Source organism: Alligator mississippiensis, chromosome 7 (genome assembly GCF_030867095.1).
Source record: "Alligator mississippiensis isolate rAllMis1 chromosome 7, rAllMis1, whole genome shotgun sequence".
NCBI lineage: Eukaryota > Metazoa > Chordata > Crocodylia > Alligatoridae > Alligator > Alligator mississippiensis.
The window spans coordinates 68,239,562-68,255,758 of record NC_081830.1 but is presented as its reverse complement, the minus strand read 5'-3'; the positions used below and the strand labels follow the sequence as shown (position 1 = coordinate 68,255,758).

The following is a 16,197-nucleotide window of genomic DNA, read 5'->3' as shown; positions in this document are numbered from 1 at the left end:
GCAACTCTTCATATTACAACTGTATCATATTTTACAGTGAGCCATGGTAGTTATGAATGTTGTAGACTTCTAAATCAATCCTAATTTTCTGTTGCAGTATATCAGCCACACCTTATTATATTTATATATTATTGGATTTATGTTTATCAAATTTTGTCATATTTTATTTCAGTAAAATCTTTGCATGATATTTTGGATTTTCTTGTGTGGGGAGGAGAAAAAACCCACTGAAACCATGATTAGTAGGGCTCTGCAAAGCTTTGATCCCTTATTCAATCTGGCAGAGATTCAGCCCAATTTGGTGCCCAAATCTCCCAATCTGAATCAAATCAGAGGATCCTTTAATCTCTCTGAATTGATTTGGAACCCTTCCAAATCAATTCGGAGAGATTCAGAAAGATTCGGCGATTGGGACATAGACACAGCTTTAAATGTTTTTTCTACATACCTCTAGGTACCAGGAGGTTTGTGAATGCCATGATGCTGGGGCACATGGAGTGTCACACAGGAGCATGGGGGGTTCCCCAGGGCACTTGGCAGCAGACCCGGAAGTGGACCAGAAGCACTTTTGGTCCACTTCCAGGTCCACTGGGGAGCACACTGGGAGGCCCCCCCATACTCCCGGCTCAGCGACAGGTGCCTCCTGGGTGTGGCAGGGTCCCCTGGGGTACTCCCGTGGCCAATCACCAAGACTGGAAGTACTTCTGGTCCACTTCCAGGTTCACTGCTGAGCACGTGGAGGGCCCTCCTGCACTTCTGTGGGATGCTCCATCCGCCCCAGCATCGCAGCGTTCACAAGCTGCGGTGGTATCTCGAGGTATGTAGAAAAAACTTTTAAAGCTGTGTCTGTGTACGAATCGCTGATTCTCCAAATCAGCATTGAATTTTCAGATTTAGATTCAGCCAAATTGAATCAGGGACAGTGATCCGAATCAACTAATGGAATCATTGTCCCTGATTTGGGCCGAATCCGAATCAAATATGGCCCGCTTCGCATAACTCTAATAATTAGTTGTGTGTAGAGATCTGATTCCCTCTTCTCTGTCCTTAGCTTTTTCTCTTGAATTCTGCAATAGTCAGCTGAGCAAATAGGAATGGGAGGTGCAGACTAGGGTATATGGCTACAAAATTCTATTAAAGTCTGCAGAAAATATGAGTGTGAATGCACTGTGTGTTGAAACATTGCTTGATGTCTCTAGAAGTCAGATATTGACTGCCAAGTAGCTCCTTTGAAAGGGCTGAGAGCATCCTCCATTTTTATTTGTCACAGGTTTCAGGTCCTACAAAGTGTATAAGAAGGTACCCTGTACCCAGAAGCCTGAAGTGTAAGCACCTGAGTCAGTGAGGTGGCAGGTGCTCCTCAAGATGTGTGATGATGGTTTCACATTGGAATGGTCATACCTTGATATCCCCTTATTTTCAGGAAGACTCCTCAGATGATAAGAGAGTGCATGGGAATATGAATTGACATGAGTGATCATAAAACAAGTAACTGTGAGAGGAAAATTTTGGAAATTTTTGTTTTAACAGACTTTGGGCCAGATTTTCTTCTTTATATTTGAATGCAAAGTCCTATTTAAGAAGGGACTGAGAAGTCTTCATGTGCTGATCTCCCTACCACAGACCATGTGGAAACATGACCACAAAGTCCAGGATATTGATACCGTCTCCCACAGCATTCTCACAGGCAAGGTAAGGATATATGGGTTGGATGAATGGACTGTAAGGTGGATAGAAAACTGTCTGGATCATTGGACTCAGAGGGTAGCAATCAATGGTTTGATGTCTAGTTGGCAGGCGGTATCAAGTGGAGTGCCCCAGGGGTCGGTTTTGGGGCCGGTTTTGTTCAGTATCTTCATCAGCGACCTGGAAGATGGCATAGAGTGCACCCTCAGCAAGTCTGCAGATGACACCAAACTTGGGGGAGTAGTAGATATGTTGGAGGGTAGGGCTAGGATTCAGAGTGACCTAGACAAATTGGAGAATTGGGCCAAAAGGAATCTCATGAGGTTCAACAAGGACAAATGCTAGTCCTGCACTCAGGACAGAACAATCCCATGTACTGATACAGGCTGGGGGCTGACTGGCTGGGCAGCAGCTCTGCAGAAAAGGACCTGGGGGTTACAGTGGACAATAAGCTGAATATGATCCAACAGTGTGCCCTTGTTACCAAGAAGGCTAATGGCATACTGGGCTATATCCATAGGAGTGTTGCCAGCAGGGCAAGGGAAGTGATTATTCCCCTCTATTCAGCACTAGTGAGGCCGCATCTGAAGTACTGTGTTTTGGAATACAGTTTTGGGTCCCCCACTTCAGAAAGGATGTAGACAAATTGGAGAGAGTCCAGCAGATGGCAATGCAAATGGTGAGGGGGCTGGGGCTCATGACTTATGAGGAGAGGCTGAAGGAACTGGGCTTATTTAGTCTGCAGAAAAGAAGACTGAGAGGAGATTTAATAGCAGCCTTCAGCTACCTGAAGGGGAGTTTGAAAGAGGCTGGAGCTAGACTGTTCTTAGTAATGACAGATGACAGAACAAGAAGCAATGGTGTCAAATTGCAGCAAGGGAAGTTTAGGTTAGATATTAGGAAGAATTTTCTCACTAGGAAGGTAGTAACACACTGGAACAGGTTACCCAGAGAGGTTCTTGAATCTTCATCCTTGGAGTTTTTTAAGACCTGGCTAGATAAAACCTTAGCTGAGATAATCTAGTTTGGGGATGGTCCTGTTTTGAGCAGGGGGTTGGACTAGATGATCTTCTGAGGTCCCTTCCAGCCCTCATTTTCTATGATTCTATGATCTGAGTTTGGGAGAGGTTGGAAATGGGGTTAGGCAAGAGGCCTGGGGCAATTCAAAATGAGACTGGGGAACATGGAAATGTACCTCTTCCTTTTCTCCCCATACTACCACTACTGTTACTACTACTACTACTAGAGATGTAAAATATGTTATATGATTACTAATACTAGTAATTATTATTACTACTACTAATACTAGGAGTGAGGTGGGAATTGTGTGATGTGTTTTGTTGAACCTCCCTACCCAGTTCTGGGGCTTCTGGCCAATAGGAAGAATCTCATTGATCTTGGTGAAACAAAATTACTGGCTAATCCTCTGGACACTTGCACAGAAATAAGTTAGGACTAAAATACGCAATGAACTCACAAAATGAATTAGGTCAGAAACATTAATGGAATTACCTTCATATATTATAGACATTTTGGCCAACTTGACAAAGGTGCCTAATTATGTAGATAGCTTTCTATGGGAGTTAGGTGCCCAATAAGCTTAAGCACTTCTTAAACCATTTTAAAGCTGAATTACAATAGATAAATAATTTTAAAATATTCCTGCCTTAAGGTATTTTTGACAACTAGATGAAGTGATTTTAATTAAAAAAAATAAATTAGGATGATATGATGGAAGTAGACTAGCAGGCGGAGGTCTGATTGTTTCCAAAGAGACATTTTTATGGTTTTTAAACTTTTCTTTTCATTTGAATTTTGGACCTTTGAACTCTGAAACCCAGGAACTACTGAAATCCTTTCCTCTGAGTATGGTGTAACTGAGCTTTCTCTAAGTTCCCACCCCAGAGCTAAAGGCACAATATATAAGTTAGGCAGAGAAGCAGACTCCGTAGGAGGCATGATTGATGCTCTGCAGTCAAGAGACATTACACCTGGAGGTTCAAAATGAACCTTGGCTTGCATTTATGTATGTGGGAGCTTTTTGGAAGCAAGGAAAATGAAAAACACAAACTCATCAACCACTAATAAACATTGCTCCTTTCTGAGAAACCTCAGGAATTTTAAACAGTTTTATGTAGGGGGACAGTTTGAAAAGGCAGTTGTTAACTTCTTTCCCATGACACCCCCATGGTTCTCCCAGGGTCTTTCACATGATCATCAGGATCCTTCCTCAATGTGTCTGAATATTCTTTCAAATGATCAAGAGACTTATCTATAGTGTCAAGAGTATGTTTTAGAACTCTTATTTAATATCTTTGTTAGCTGCATTAGCACCCACATCACTCATCCTCTGTAGGCACAATATTAGACAGTATTATATCTGGAGTAAACAGTTTTTGGCTGCTACAATTAATGCAGGGGTTCACAATCTCACCTGACAAACAGTTAGACTGACTATGTAGAGCTTCCATATAATTTTTCTACTGTATATTGCATTTTCATACACACTGAAGCATTTTAAAAAGAAGTCCTGTACAGGTGCCTATGCATGAGCACAGAGGCTGCTCTGACTCATTGTAATTACAATGCATTGGAGCAGACTTGATTAATTAATTACCAAGCTTGAGCATGGTAATTACCATGCTCCAGCCAGCCTCTGTGTCTCATGTATCAGTGTCCCTGCGCTTCAGCTTCGCTGCCGGCAGGGGCGCTTTATCTAATGACCATCAAACAAGCTTTAGATAAAGTGCCCCTGCCACCATTTTGAAGTGTCCCCCCAAGCACGTTTGGAGGCCTGTAGTACCTAAAATTCACACTAGCTCATACAAGACTCCTGCAGTTTGTATGTCTAATTATCTTCAAAGTGGCCTCTTTCTCCTGAAATCCAAGATAAGGATATTAAGTGCTTTATGGATGAGTGTACAGTGTGGGGTAAATATGTAGTGACCACTGGGCATATCAGAGTGAGATGCAGGATAGCAGAAATAGAAACAGTGGCTAGTTGTCATAATCATGTCTCTTCTTACTCACTAAAAGAGGATGGCTGCTTATCATCATCCCTTTATATTATGAGAATATCAGAACTTTGCAGATTATAAGTATTTCTTTTCAGTTAAAGCTTTAAAGGTTTCTGGTCAAAGTTAGCCATCAGGAAAATCTAGTACTGCACCATGGTGACTGCCAGGAGCATAAGTAAGGATGGGAAAGTAGGGTGCCCGCCCCGAGCACTGACTTAGAGGGGGCAGAACGGAGTGCAGAAACAGCTTCTCATGCCTCTGGTGATAGCAATAACATTTTGTGATAAAAAGTGGAAATATTTTTGGACTATATTTTTCTGTCTTAACTTATACTGGTGCTATCTTACTTCATTTGTGAGCTAATTGAAATCAGTGGAATAGACTGTAAAGTACATGGCAAACAAACAATTAACGTAAGAGTCACCTTCCCGTCCAGTTTAGTGCTTATGAGAGTCCCCGACTCTCCAAAGTTCTGCCTAGGCAAGAACGTTCATAGCAAAGCAGCAGCAGCCTGTGCTCTCCCCACACCATGCACGGACCGCTTTACACAGCATGCCTAACTGGTGAAAAGGTGTTCACTGCCCATCTGGTGGTAACCACTTTGGACCCATTTACATGAGACATTTATTGCATAGCTGCCTAATTAGCTCCACAGTAAAGTCTCAGCATCTACTCCTGCATGCATCTAGGCTGCAGCAATATGTGCCAGAGTTTACTGCATCACATTAATTTCACTCATAGATGTGCCTTCTGTGATATAAATTGGTGATGTAGAGGGGGAAGGCTGGTTATCCTTTTACAAATTCTTTACTGCACACCCTAGGAAGGGAGGGAGAAGAGAGAGAGACATAAGATCTTCATTATACATAAATTTTAGGCACTGGTATAGCTACCAGCCTCAGATCCTGCGTACTAAGATACTTTGAATGGAAGCACATCAGGAGACAGAGAGAAGAGTACGGAGGTGATGAGGCCTGCTTACGGTTAGGGGCAAAAGCCTAGTGGGGAGCAGTCACAAACTGAAACAGCAGAAAGGAATTAGAAATGCAGTTTGTATTAAATTAAATTTCTGTCCAGACATCCCAAATGTGGCTGTTGGAAAAACATGCAATTTAAGAGTATATTTAGTTTCAAAAAAATTATCATGCCCCTTTCCCTTACACACACACACACTTGCCTTCTTTCACTTATCTTTTATTTTCAGTTTTTCCACATTTGGTCAGGTGATCTGGGCCTCTGCTATCACTCCTGCCACTTCCTGGTGCCTGAATTGGCTGGTCTCAAGACAACATTTCCTGTTTGTGACTGGTTACTGTTAAAGTTTCTGGCAGGGCAAGTTGTTTTTTTTCTCTTTCTTTTCCTTTGTATCTAGCAATTCCCTTTGATTTTCTTCCTGTTTTTTTCTCACTTCTGTTTTCAGTTTCCTCTCTCCCTTTTGCCATCTCTTTGGTTATTATTTTACTGTACTGCTTCAGTTTCCCAAATTTCATATAGGGGCTGACACTGCTTGCAGTGGATAGCTCTTCCCCTCTGGGATGGCCTACTAACTTTTTTGTGAAGAAAAAAACCCAAAAATAAACTTTGTATGCAGCTGATTTCATTTGTTAATGAACAGTGAGAGATAAACGTTTGCTCATCTGCTGGGAAACAGCACTGCAACCCAAGATCACATCAGTAGTTCAAATTTCAGATGGCATTTTTGGTCTGTATCTGGAGTGACTCAGCACGTTTTGGGTTACACAGACAATTCAAAAGGGATGAAGATTTTAACTTATATTTTTTATTGAACTAACTGAAAGCATTAAGGGGTAACACCAAACACTGAATAGTCTGTGTTTATATGTAAAATTCATTTGGAAAACCTACTGTAAAAATCAATTAATAGAAACTAAGAAAATAGATGTTCATATACAAATATACTAGATCACTATTTTAAGGTACAGTCCTTTTTTGTTCAGAGAGCCAATTTAACTGAAGGATGTGTGTGTAGACCAGTGATTCTCAGCCAGGGTCCACCAGCAACATGGAATGCTCTGAGATAAATTCAAGGGTACAGTGGGGTGCCACACAATGTTAATATTGTTAGGTTTACCAGCGTGATTCACAAGATGAACCCAGAGGTTTCACATAAAAATCCAAAGTTGTAGTTTTTCTGGGTTCTTTGCAATAGAAAAACTGCTCTATTATTTTGTTTGTAGGTAAAAAAGAGTGAAAGCTAAGAGCTAGCATTTTCCAAGGGGTACCTTGAGTCTATCTATGGGTGCCTCAAGTCTAAAAAGGCCATTTTGGGGACCTTTTAAAAAGCGTACATTTTAAAATATAGATTAAAAGGGTCCATTAACATTTGTAATGTCTGATTAAACCAATCTAATAAGATCAGTATAAAAGAAAACAGAACATTTATTTTAGCCAGTATGGTATCAGCCATCGCTAAAAAATAAAGGAAATAAAAATCTACCCTACTACAAAAATCTCTTTATTTCCTCACAAATGAATGTAACTTGTAAATAATTTATAATGTATCCACAAAGTAATGTTTCATTTTGTTGATGTACAGCTACTTGGCAAAAATCTAAGCAAAAATATATGGACTTAGTACTCGACTCTTAATAGAAAACTACACCTGATTTAGGCAGACAAGGTTCTTTAGGTAAATCCGATATCTGGGAACATTCTGGGACCTTACACCTGCACCTCCAGAAATGTAATATATCTCATCCAGTGCACTAAATGTCTTGATGGAAAATATGTAGGAGAAACCTAACAATAACTGCATACCAGAATGAATGCACACCGAAAATCTATCTGGCTTGTTATGCATGGCACTGTGATATTAGAAGATCAGGACAGTGGAAATCATATGCTCATAAAGCAGGCATTCAGGGGTATTGGTTGTAGCTGTGTTGGTCTGATACAGGCAGTCAAGATTCTTCGGGTAAATCTGATATCTTTTATTAGACCAACTAAAATAGTTGGAAAAATTCTTCTTTGCAAGCTTTCAGGCACAAACACCCTCCTTCAGGCTGAGGAAGTATCTGCAGTTTTTGTGTGCTCTTCCTGGATGGGATAGAATAGTATAAAAACCATAGGCCAGTATGCAAGAATGCCAATCAGTGAAAATGCAAATGGATTAATGGGTGAGAAACAGCTAGGGGCAGGGCTGACTTAGTCATAGGATGTAGCTAGTAAATAGTAGAGAGCTTACCTGTGGTATCAGATCATAGGAATGTTATAATGTGCCATAAATCCAATGTCTATATTTAGTCCATTGTTTTTTGTATCCAGTAGGTTGGTGAAGTGAAGTTCGTAGGCTCTTCTGTGAAAGGTGTTTTGTAAATTCCCTTTGAGTATTAGAACAGAGAAATTGGAGAGATTCATTGTCTTGTGAGAAATGTGCCCCCACAGGTCATTGGGAATTCTTGTCTTTGATAGCTTTTTGGTATGCATTCATTCTGGTATGCAGTTGTTGTTTGGTTTCTCCTACATATTTTCCATCAGGGCATTTAGTGCACTGGAAGAGATATATTGTATTTCTGAAGCTGCAGGTGTAAGGACCCAGAATGTTCCCAGAATGCAGGTGTAAGGTCCCAGAATGGTTTTATTGTGAGGTGTATTTATTGTGGGGGTGTTAGAGATGTATTGGCAGATTTTACTTTATCAACCTACTGGATAAAAAAGTTGTGGAGTAAATATAGACACTGGATTTATGGAACATTACAACCTGTAATGTTGTAATGTACCTGATACTCCAGGTAACCTTTCCACTATTTACCAGCTGCATCCTATCACCAGGTCTACATTCTCTTTCCCTCTTCCCCCAACTGTTTCTCACCCATTGACTACCTCAATTTGCATTTTCACTGACTGGCATTCTTGCATGCTGGCCTCTTGCTTCTATTCTATTCCATTCTATCCCGTCCAGGAAGAGCACACAACAACTGCAGGCACTTTCTCAGCCTGAAGGAGGGTGTTTGTGCCCGAAAGCTTGCAAAGAAGAATTTTTCCAACTATTTTAGTTGGTCTAATAAAAGATATCAGATTTACCCAAATAATCTTGTCTGCCTGTATCAGACCAACACAGCTACAACCAATAACCCTGAATGCCTGCTTTATGAGCATATGATTTCCACTGTCCTGATCTTCTAATATCACAGTGCCATGCATAACAAGGCAAGGACCCAGATGACACTTATAATACAGATTAAAGGAATAGTAATATTCCTTCAACAAACTCTCAAAGCAGATACTGACATTATGGGCTGCCAAAATATGGAATGGGCTTCCAAGGGAGGTGGTGCTTTCCCCAACCCTGGAGATGTTCAAGAGGAGATTTAGACAGGCATCTGGCTGGGGTTACTTAACCCCAGCGCTCTTTCCTGCCTAGAGCAGGGGGTCAGACCCGATGATCTACCAAGTCCCTTCTGACTCTAGAAATCTATGAAATCTATTATCCACTGAGTTGAGGAGTAAAAGGCAGGGCAGGGTGGCAAACCGAAGAGCATGTAGAAGTCAGGCAGAATTCCTCAGTAGTGATGAACTATCGCCATCTGCTGGGTACGCTTAGATATTAAATAATTGCTGTCCAGCAGAGTTACTAGTTTTATGTAACATAAAACATAACAAGAACCCTTAATAGTTTCCAGTCAAAACACAGAACAAATATGGGTGGGGAAAGAACCTGTATCTTGCTTTACCTTTTACTTCTGCTGGCACCTTAGCTAAAAGCTGCCTACCTTGCTTGTCTGATCATAAGTGCTCTAACTTCAGGCTTTCTTTACTTAGGAAGGATAAGCAAATGTTAACAGTGTGTTTCCCTTTGGTAGCATTGCTTAAGTTGCTTCTCTTGTGGTATTCTGGTGTTTCTCTCTGCTGCTTAACAAATATTAGGGTTAGAATGGATAGGAATGATAGTTTAGTCTGACTACCAGGACAACATAGGTCATTGTAATTCAGCCAATAATTTCTGCATCTGGCCCCTGACTTCCAGCCTTAGTTTAAACACTCCGTGAGGTGGAGGATCCCCACATAAGTAGAGAGAATGGATTAATTACCCCTACTGCCAAAATGCACAACCTGTTTCCAGTCTGAACTTTACTAGCCTCAATTTACAGTCATTGAAATCTGTTCTGTACTTGACTGCTGGATTAGAAGCTTTTGTTTTCAAAGGTTTACCCCAGCTTTTTGGAGAATATGCAACCATTGACAGTATAGGAGAATTTGATCTCTTAGTGCTGGCCAATGTTTTTATGGCTTCTACATGATATGCCTTGATCAAATCACTTTTTAACCTCTTATATAAGCTAAATTGATTGAACTTAAGTGTCTCACAGTAAAGCAAGTTTTCTAGATCTTGAATCATTTATGTAGCCATTTCTGAACCCTTTCCAATTTATCAGCCGAGCACAGTATTCTTGCTGTGCTCTCACAAATATTGCAAGCAGAGGTGAGGCAACCAACATCGTTCTACTGACATTTCCCTCCTTATACTTCAAAGGTTCACATAATCCCTGTTTAACATCCCATTGGAGGATCCTATTTAGTTGGTTCTCTACCATAAACCCTATCAAGCCTCCTGGCAAGCCACATCTGCATAGCAAGAAACTCAATTTTTGAATCAGGGATCAAATCTGTCCTTTCTACTTGCCAGTGCAGGGGGAGTTCTGGATCATGATCTTGGATTCCCTCCTGGACTAGCAAATTGAAAGCTAAGTGCCTGCAGCCTGGCATGACCTGGTGCGGTCCAGGGGCTGGGGCCTCAGCCTTGGGGCAGCCCTGGGACATGCCATACCTTCTATTGAAGATGCCATACAAACCAGTCATCAAAATGTTTTATGTTATATGTAAAACATTTGTATGTGTGGTCTGCTGTTTTATGGCACCTTAAATTGGGTGTAAATATAGCACCCTTGCCATTCACATCATGATTAACACATTAATTATAGCATAAATGTAATGTACAGAGGGGCTCTTAGTTATCCAGTATCTAATACACTGAATATACCTGCACTGGCTTGTGTAAAAAAAGGAAATGTTTACCAAATATGACATTTTAAAAGATACAGACCCTTGAGCACAAACTTTGCAGCATAACCTGAAAGCCAACTATTTAAACTGCAAACTATTTAAAGGCAAATTATGTAAAAGGGACATGGAGTCCATGGTGGTTACAGATTTCAGGATGAAGTACCCATCTTAATGGAAGCAGACCTTTTGGATCAGAATGGAGCATTGCCGGGCTATTGAGGACCTGATGTTGTACACGATGGAAGCAGCCTGCTTTTTTGTGTCCAAATGAAGTGTAGGAAAGTGAAGGGAAGCAAAGGGAAGGGAAGGGAAGTGCTCTGCGTTTAGATTCCTGTCATGTTGCCAGCATGGCTCTCAGTTTCCATATCTGGACCTTTGGATTCCTTTGGAGGTTTTAGGATGTATTGTAACAAACAGCTAGTCTACAGATTCTGCATATGAAGGAAGCTGCTCATACAAAAAGATTTTGTGAAATGAGAAGTCAGTGCTGAGTACCTTATGTGGAACAGCTGATTTTCTAAGCTATGCTGACCATATTTTTAATACCAACATTAAAGAGTAAATCCTGCAAAGCTCTTCCTTGGAGCCATGGCTCTAAACTTTCCAGTACTGTGGCTGTGTTCATTTTCTAAGATCTACTGAGCACCTCAGTTCCCATTGAGCACTCTGTTATGGATGCTCATAATCTCTCTGGATTGGGTCCTTTTTTTCAAAATGGCCAATTCCAATGCAAAGAGAGAGCAGAATATGTACATAATAAAAGCAAGACAAAAAGTAGCTTGCAAAATAAATAAATAAATAAATAAACAAAATGGGTTAGGGGAGGAGAGAAAAGAAAAAATAATGTGGAGCCCCCAAAATGGAAGAGAAAAGAAACAAAAGATGTACAAGTGTATCTGAAGTGTATGTGCATATGCATGCTGCTGGCCTCTGAGAAAAAGCATTTCTGTTATCATAAAAATACATTGTTTCCAATAAGATAAAAAATACTGTTTCATCTCAGCCACTGAGTACTTGGGGCTGAGTGGCCTGTAGCATGGAGAACTCTGTAACTGGAAAGGGTATTTGTCATGCACAGTGCCTTGCAGGAACCAGTTTGTGATTGAACAAATGAATGTTGTCACCCCTCTTGCCATGTACGGTAGGACTGAGGCACCTCCTTTTTCTTGTTTTTGTTACATCTTTTGTTTCCTGGCAATTGCTCCCAGTTTTTTTTAGCATATCCTGTGGCACATTGGCTTTCTAGTGCACACCTATCTCTATAAACAAATCTTGTCAGCTGCTTTGTTTGACCTTGCCACTGTCTACAAAGCTTCCCCCTAATGCACTCAGCATTTTTTGCTGTTCTTTGATATTCTCGAAGGGAGAATAGATCACAGCTTTCCTGAAAATCTGCATTGCTCAGCAAAAGACCAAGAAACACTTGAAGAAAAAGAAAAAAGGATGAGGTTCAAAGCCAAGTTGGGATGAAAAAAAAGAGAAGAAGAAAAGTCAGGGAACTGAAAATAAAAAGAAGCTGGTGGACAGGAAATAACAGGAACTGCCCCACCCTGCAACTCTTTCTAAGCCCCGCTCGCTGAATTGAGGTGCAGGGCTGGGAAGTGCCCCTGACCAGGACAGTGCTCAGCCTCTGCTTTGTGATCACAAATCTGCTCCCTGTCAGCTGGCAGGGTGGGGGGACCGGCTGGAGAGCTTGTTCCCTGCTCAACTCGATTGTGGAACTGAGTGGGGAACAGACTCCCCAGCACCTGCCAGCAGGGCCCTTCCAGTGTCAGCCCCATGACCGCAGAGCTGGCCCTGGGAAATAAGGATTCCTCAGCACTGTGAAGTTGGCATTGGGAGATAAGAATCTTCCAGTGCCGGTGATTGCCATCTTGGGGTGGGGGGCTTGCAGCTCCCTGCTGCTGGGGCAGAGTGACATTGTCCCTTCCTGGGCTCCGGTGGCAGAGCTTGCCACAGCAGCAGGCAGTTCCTGGGGGCAGGGAGCAATCCCCCGCCTCCTGGTGGCCAGCTGACCGGGAGCAAATAGTTAGGCGTCTACACAAGCACTACTGTGCAGTTAATAATTTCAAGTAAATTTGCATATGCAGGTAGCAAATTTACTCATGATTAGCAAGGTTTACTGTGCAGTAAGCATGTGCATGTGTAGACACACATGCTTACTGCCCATTAAACTATGCTACTTTGCAGTAAAGTGTTTCATGTAGATGCACCCAGTGTGCTTTATTTACATATAGGTGCCTGTCCTAGAGCAGAGGTGGTTACAAATTGTACTCAGGAAATTCCTTTCTTTGCAGATCTCAGCCCAAACTGGTTTACAGATTGAAAATTTGTCTCAAAAACTAACTCTAGATCAGGACTGTTGAACTTGAGGGCAGCCAGGGGCCACATACTGCATGGGCCATGCACTGTGAGGATGAGCTCCCAGGAACCACCCCCCCCAGCCATGTGTGTAGCTGCAGAGAGGTGTGGTCCCCCACTCTGCACTGTACAGGTTGCATGGGTGGTGTCCATTGCTAGGGGAAACCAGCTGCAGGCTGGCACCCAGCAGCTTGATTCTCCTCCCCACTGGAACCAACAATGAACCTCTGTTTGGTCCTGGGGATAGTTGTAACTCAGCACTCTTCCTGCAAAGTGTTCTCAGTTACAGCGGGGAGCTGCATGTCTGTCTGCACCCTAATATTCTACCCACTTTTGCAACCATCCTTGACCTCCAATTAGTCAATCTTTGAGGCTCAGATTATAGTTTGTGGACCATGCCAGAGAGAAGTAACTAGCACAATTGTTTTAAGACCATCATATGACATATAGACTGTTCACCACAGCATAAGTAAAGATTAAGATTTTTAAGGCAGATTTTGGGCCATGGAGGGAATAATTCCCTTGATTCTTGATTTTTAAAGACAGATCTCTTATATTCTATAAAGACTTCCAAACTTCCTCATTAAGAAACATAAAATGCTTCCTCTGAACTTGTGAGACAGCTACAGAGGTTATTTCATAAGTAAAACTGTGCAGAGTTCCCAGAAACTTATTCCTCTCCAGCAGGATTTTCCATTAACATGAAATGATGGAAGATTATACTCTTGAAAATTCCTCCAGAAACTTTTATTAGGTATATTTTATAAATTGATTGATTTGCTTATTTATGCAGTTATTAATATACTGAACTTTTGTATGTTCCTCAGTCATAAAGGTATCAATATTCATGGGAGTGCACTACGTATCCACATGCACCACTGGTGGACTGAAGCAGTCATGGAACCTCGATCTAGATCAGAGATGTTAACGGTCCAGCCTGTGGGCCAGATCCAGCCTGTGGAGCCTTATGGTGTGATCCGTGAGTCTCAGATCAACCTGGTGTGCTGCATGTGGTGCATGCCAATCCCAGCCCCATGTGCTGCACAGTTGTTACTGCACAGTCATTTAGTACTTGCATAACCAAGTACTACATGACTGCACAGTAACTGATGTTACTGCACAGTAGCATCTCTGCATGGCTTCCAGGTGACGCTGACTGCGCAGTAGCTTGTTACTACTACACAGTAGTGTTGCATCACAGTTCATGCCCCATGACGCTGCTGCGCAGTACTAATGGGTACTACTAGTAATTAGCTACTGTGCAGTAAGTGTTTCATGTAGATGCGACCATTGACTATTTAATGTGGCAGAGACACAGTGGAAAAGAGGCAAAATAAAGCAGAGGTATTCATTCTAAAGGGGAATACCTGGTAGCATGGAATTCACTTTGTATAGGGTTTATTCTGACATGGGTAGAATGGAGAATGGGCTGCATATATTCAGTGTATTCAGGTATAAAAATCTGATGTAAAGTATCAGATAAGTGCACACAAAGGTCTTCATCAAAAACATGTAGGTGTTAGGTAACCTTGAATCAACACATCCAGGCATGCTATGTTAAAACACAAAATAGCCATTGCAGTTAAAAAATGGATAGTACTAAAACTGATGGCTGTTTCTTTTCATATGAAGAGTTTAATAACAGTACTATAAATAACTAAGGATTTTTAGCTGTGTTAAGATCTTGTCTAGTTTGAGAAACAAGAACTCCAAGAGAATCATATTTTTTATATTACAGTAAAAATGGTGTGGGTAGCGCTGCAGGCATTTGTGTTGAATTACAGGGCTTTTAAGTGCATGATATAATAAGAAGTAAAAATGATCCCAGACCTAACAACACTAGCTAGACTCAGCTTCTGAGTATAACCAGTTAATATCTTAGGCGAGTTGCAAATGAGTTGCATTTAAAATACAATGACTCACTTGTCATTCGAATGAAAGGATCCTAGCTTTCTGACAGAACACATTCAGCAAGACATTGTGACATACTGTACCAAAGAGATGATTTAAGTCATGGTACTGATAAAGTGGTGAATTCTGTGAGAGGCCTAGATTTCTTAGGGTGATATCTTTTATTGGACCAACTGTATAGTGGAATAGAGTTAGACAAGCTTTAAAATGCAAGAGTTCTTCAGAAGAATGTCTTGCATTCAAAAGCTTGTCTAACTCGATCACAATCTAGTCAGGTCTGTTCAGATGCCTGATGAATCCACTTGTACGGAGTCCTGCAACCAGCACATCAAGACCTTCAACACATACACTTAGGCAAGAGTATGGAGGAGTAGAGCCTGTCCAAGACCTGCCATCCTCCTTTAGACCATTGAGACAAAATCCAAAGGCCAGACTGAGTTCAGGCATTCAGTGCCTCAATATTTGTAGCTTCTGCCAGAGAGCAACAGATAACAACTGCTGCTGACTACCTAACATTTCAGTAAGGATGCATTTCAGTCAGGGTGATGTCCCTTAGCCTTTCTCCAACCAAAGAGTATCCACAAAACAGTGGAGGCTAGGATTTTGAGGTGCCCTGTGCTCACTTTATTCTGAAGGTTGCAACATTGTGGTATTTTATAGGAGCTACCCCACAAAAAATAGCCCCACCACATTGCTGCCAGGCCACTCAGTCAGGTGAAGTTTATGGTCATACCCAGGACCAATGTAAACACAATTTAAATGCTGAAAAGTAAAATATTACATTGTTACTGTGTAAAGTGCCTTAGTGGAATCCTGGAGACTACTACAGCCCATTTTCCATGATTGTCAATTTGAATATTAAAACAAAGTTGAATCAGTTTTCTTTGTATCTACTTTCTGTTTATTTTCTGTATATTCTAGTCAGTAGATTTAGTGGCTAAAGCGGGGGTGGCAAAACATGGCTCAGTGGGCTGGATCTAGTTCACCAACTGATTGGATCCAGCCTATGGTTGGGTGCCCTAGAAGTGAATGGATCTAGCCCATAGGTGGGCAGCAATTCTGGCAGCCACATGGTGCCAGGCAGCCAGAGCTGCCTCTGGTGTGCCGGGCATGCTCTCTTTCTCTGGGCTGAGGCTACTACCATTGCGGAAGTAGAAGCACGAACCTGCACACAGCTATAGCCCACTGGAAGTCATGA

The 16,197-nt window shown here is 41.6% G+C and overlaps 1 long non-coding RNA gene across 1 annotated transcript; it reads left to right on the top strand.

Moving 5' to 3' along the window:
* The first annotated feature begins 864 nt into the window (after positions 1-864).
* LOC132251439 (uncharacterized) lies at positions 865-15,878 on the top strand. Its single transcript, XR_009463497.1, has 2 exons — positions 865-1,692; positions 13,916-15,878. It is a non-coding gene; the product is annotated as an uncharacterized LOC132251439 (long non-coding RNA).
* The last annotated feature ends 319 nt before the right edge of the window (positions 15,879-16,197 follow it).